This window comes from Olea europaea, chromosome 1, assembly GCF_002742605.1.
Source record: "Olea europaea var. sylvestris chromosome 1, O_europaea_v1, whole genome shotgun sequence".
Classification (NCBI taxonomy): domain Eukaryota; kingdom Viridiplantae; phylum Streptophyta; class Magnoliopsida; order Lamiales; family Oleaceae; genus Olea; species Olea europaea.
Window position 1 is genome coordinate 28,981,514 of NC_036237.1, and position 5,314 is coordinate 28,986,827.

The window sequence follows — 5,314 nt, forward strand, 5'->3', positions numbered from 1 at the left end:
CCTTTTTTTTTTTTTTTTGTTTTCCCCAGAAAGTTTCTGATATGTATTCTCTCATACCGTGGATGATGGACACATGACATGTTATTAGACAAGAATTTGCAGTGCCAAAAAGAGGTGAGGCCACCTTCTAATCTTTTTATTATTCTCTAATGACACGACATTAAATCGAAGTGCACTTAATCAACTAAACATTATCGACAAAATCTCTCTCTTACACAATGAGGCAGTATCGTTAAACGCGCTTTAAATGCTTGTAGATATTGAACAAGATTGATTTTGCCTTCTTTTGACAAATTTATAAATGATTTATACAGAGGAATATTAGTGTATGCCACAAAATGTGTTCACTATAATAAGTAGTAGCTATTAATACGTGGTTGAATTTAATTTTTGACTTCGATCCATCTTATTATAAAATATAAATCATTTGTAAATTTGCATCCAAACTGAGAGTTTTATGTTTCTTGGTCATATCTAAAGGAGATTCAAATTAAATTTGATTGTTTTATGGACATAATTCAAAGTGGAGTGTTTTCTTGTGAACAAATTAATGGATTCTTTGAAAATTGCAACTTTTCTTGGAAAAATTCATGATAGTACTGCCATTGTTGGAGCTTGATTGCTCTTAACACTTATCACCATCAGTCCAGTTAAGTGGACCTATGTGTTGCGACTTGGCATGTACTCTCCCTCAGAGAAATTTTCAGTCCACCAATTTCTCACCTCTAAATAATAGTACCAATTATCTTCATTTTGCACCATTTTTGACAATGATGATTCGGACAATTTATTTCAACACCTATCTTTGTTTACTCTTATTAAATTTCATGTTTGAATCATTTTGTGACATTCCATTACGTGTTTAAATATCAAATTAAGATAAACAAACAAATATACTTGACCTAGATTAACGAGAAAAGTTAATATTTTTTATATTTGTCTTAATGGAAAATTTTATTCACATTGTAGGTGAGATTACAAATTGTCGATGGTTTAACACTAAAGTGTGTCGGAATGGGTGTAAATATATAAAATAATTAGATGAAGTGGTTTAACACTAAACTATCAAGCATGTTGTGCCAGTATATTAACTGGGTGATTTGCGTGCAATGAAAAAATTAGCTAGGGAAACAAGCCAAAGAAATACCCATATAGTATAAACTAGAATAAGTAATACATTAGGATTTAATTTCCCGTATTTGATAATTTCCTTTCTAAATTATTTGTTTGGGATAATAGTAGCAAAAGTCTCAAACTTTTGAAACACTAGTTGACTTTTTCTAAATCTTTCAAACACTAAAGTTGTCAACCCAAACTTTTCAACCATTGCATCGCAAGCCTTTTTGGATGGTTTCCATCCGGTCCACTGTCAGTTAAAAATTAATTTTGATTACATTTTGATCAAATGAGGGCAAAATGTACTTCCATATTTATCACATTAAAGAATTAAAATAATTAAATTACAAAACAAAAAAAAAAACAAAAAAGAAATGAAACGGAAAAGCCAATCTTTCTTCTACCTAAATCCATCCCGCCCTTAATGTCTACAACCGCTAGCGACTATCGACGTCATTGCAAAGCTTCAACACCATTACTCCACACTCACTCATCACTACCACCGCAAACCAACTACCATCATTGCTACCATCGAATCCAACATTACCGTCATCCCCAAAAATTGCCACCCCCATCTCCCGACCAAAAATCAAACCCAAGCAATAAAATCATTCGTCACCTCAACCATCAGCCATGAACCACAAACACACAAACCGTACATACTATTGGGCAAACGACAATATATATATATAGATCAAACTCCAAAGCATCAAGAATCGCACATTTTTTCTAAAAATTCTAATAAATCCAACAATACTCACGGTCACGCACTATTGTCAGTCGGTAAGCCTCATCTAGGCAAAAGTTCATTTTGAAACATCATCAAAAATAGTTCCAGCCTGTCGTACCGCAAAACGAAGTCAATCAGCCTCATTCAATTCATCGGTTGGAGTAGAGGAATAAGAATGTGTTTTACGAGGTGGTTCAGAAGTGGAAGGAGTATGCGTGCAACATTTTGCGTTGTTGATGGCGCTGACGATGACTAGGTGGTATTGGTTTTGGTTTGGGGTGTAAGGTGTAGGGTTTTGGGTGAAGACGATAAATATTTTTATTTTTCTTCATTTCCTTTTTTATTTTTTTGTATTTATTTACTTTAATTAAATAATGTAGTAAATTGCAAGTTACTATTTTACCTTTTATAAAATTATTAAAAAAAATGTTCAAACTAACTTTTTGGGTCAACTAATAGAAATATGAGTGAAAATCATCCAAAAGATTTGGAGTGACAGTTATAACGTTTGAAAAGCTTGGAGAAAGTCTGCTAGTATTTCGAAGATTTTGAGCTTTTGCTACAATTATCCCTATTTGTTTAGATAAGCAACTTCTATCTTTTTTATCTAAAGAGTTCAATGTAAAATAGGAGTAGGGTTTTTTTAGTTACAAAATCACTACTGATTTTTATTATTGAGATATATTGAGTTCCTCTCTTATTTGTCTATGTTGTTCACTTTAATTTTAAATACACCACACATAATAAGTTGTTAACTTTTTATTTTAAACTGAACCAACTAACTCTAAGTTCGAATGTTATTTTGTCTCTAACAACAAGTTGTTTGTTAATTCTTCTACATGAGTCGATTATGACGTTCTTTTAATCCCTTTCAACTGGAAAAATATGATAGCAAAATCGAATTCATTTAATATCTTTTCTAGAGTGCTGCAGCTTCCTTTTTGAAAATTGCTTTAAATTAAGTAAATTTGAAACTACATAATCTTTATGTTCCAATAGAGATTGGGTAGTCGATAAACAGCACTATACAATAAAAGGATTTTCATTCATTTTTCTTTATTATTCATCTCTAGTTTGATCAGTCCAATGATTCATAACACGCCATAAAGGACTTTAGATCTTCCAAGATCGCGAACATCAAAGAAAATAATACTAGTGATTTTACTTAATCTTCATCAATTTTTAGCAGTTTTGGTAGTGGACCAATTCGGACTAAGTTGAGATTTGCTTGTCCAACTTGTTCTCTATCCAATTAATTATTGACAAGTCATTTTTAAATTAACATGACATTTCAAATTCACCACTAACGTACCAACTGATGATATATTAATTTAAAATGACGTGTTAATAATTAATTGAATTAACAACAAAAATTGGACAGCAGATCTCAACTCGAGCCAAGGAGAGAAACACCACTGATTTGATTGCTGATTCAAGAACTCTGTTAAACATAACCAGTAAAAATCATTTTTTCTCATAATTCTTAGAAAGTTATTCCGTTCTTAGTTCTAACAGAGACACTATATGATGCACTTTTTGAAAACTTCTTAAGCTCTATTAAAACTTGGATTTTTCACCTTAAAATGTCAATTTTATTAAAAGGAGTAGCCTAAATTCTTATAAGTTGATTAATATTTTTATATTTATTTGAAGTGGGCGCAAGATGGTACTCTTTTGAGCAGACTAATTTTGAAAATAATGTATTCGTTTGAAACTTGGTTGAATCAAATTGCTCGTTTAAGTTCAATGAGCTTGAGGTTCCATCTAGAGAGGTAAACTTTAGCCTAAATCCTTATATGTTAATTAATATTTTCATATCTGTTCGATGTGAGATTTATCCCTTTACAATAAAGTCTTCTATATTTGCTATGGGGACTACCGACTACCCTCCTTATTTGATAATGTATATAAAAGTTGAGCACATATTGTTCTAAAGCTTAAAGTAAATTCTTTTCTAGTATCCTATAAAGTGCTCAGTTCGTACAGAGTAAAATTTGTAGGATTATCTCTAATTTTTCCAAGTGAACCGATCTTCTCAGCAAAACTCTGGGCAAAGCAGTTGAGCCTTCGTTATTGACGATACAATTCGTCGTTATAAGGTGAATAAATTGTTATATTACGTTACGAGTTTTTTTCTAGCTAATTTTCATGATTTCAGAATTTTATTGACAAAATTATCACCTCTTTAATTAATTGTTTACAATTTCCTTTTAGCCAATTTCTTAATATTCACGAGTGGATCAACAAGTAAGCTTTATTTTGCAATACCTATGTTAGGTTTTATGTAATTGACGATTTTGTGAACAAAAAGAACTAAATTGAACATGTGTAAAAATCAAGAAGTTAGGTGCAATTTTGTATAGATGAGTTAGGTATGTTAAGGTTTGAGTCCAGAATAAGGAAAGAGGAGACGCCGCAATTTCACTAGCTGCTCGTCAAGACATTGCTCAAGCGACAAAAACAGAATAATTGTTGCTTGCCTGTCGCCCGGACTTCGCTCTAGCGAAACAACGTTGCTCGCTTGTCGCTCGAGCAACAGTGCATTCCAAGAAAACCTAATTTGCGTTTTTTTAAAGTGTTTTATTCTGCCCAAACTACGTAAACCCTTTCAACTATAGATACCCAAGCCCTCACAAGAAAATCATGTGGTTGTTTCATTGTGTTTCTTTTCCATATTATTCTTTGAAAATTCAAGAACACATTCATCATTTGTGATTCAATCCTTCGATTCTTGATTTCATACACCATCTTTTGAGAAAACATCAAAGATCCAAAATTCAAAACACCCATTTCCTTAACACTTTAAGGAAGGTACCATCTCAGTTGGGCATTGGAAGAGGTGGACTCTAAGAACAGGAAAAGCACAAGAATTGGTGATTCTTGAAATTCCATTGGAAGAGACAATACAAGATGGAGTAGCTGAAGGAAACAAGAGTATCTTGGAGATTATAGAAAGTAGATCGGAAAGTCTAGTGGAGTTAGCTAGACAGCATCTAATTGTAACAGTAATTGTCTATAGTTGAGGTAATTGGCTTGTCTCGGAGTTTTACCCAGTTGGGGTTTCTCCGTCATCATATTAGGATCCATTTGATTGTAAAGATAGAATTGAATTAAACTGAAAACAAATTCTAGGGAATTGAATTGCCTATAAATTATTTTCCTGTGAATTGTAAATTATTGTGTTTGATTGGTATAATTTTCCACGTGGCAAATATTAAAATAAAAGTGTTTTTTGTGTTCGTTTGGCTTTATTTTACATAAAAATTGTCAATTAAAGGGACAAATTTTACTAGTTTTGGGAATGAAATTTGTTTTCATTGCCAACAAAAAAAAAAAATCAAGAAAATCATTTATCTTTTAGTGTTCGTTTGACTTTGTTTTACATGAAAATTACCAATTAAAGTGAAATATTTTTTTTACAATAATTTTTAGAATTTATTTCTATTGCCAACCAAAAAATAAAAAAAA

At 31.7% G+C, this 5,314-nt stretch overlaps 1 long non-coding RNA gene across 1 annotated transcript; it reads left to right on the plus strand.

Annotated features, from left to right (window-relative positions):
• Positions 1-8: 8 nt before the first annotated feature.
• Positions 9-2,552, plus strand: LOC111400062. The gene is made up of 2 exons (XR_002703832.1): positions 9-114; positions 970-2,552. It is a non-coding gene; the product is annotated as an uncharacterized LOC111400062 (long non-coding RNA).
• Positions 2,553-5,314: the final 2,762 nt, after the last annotated feature.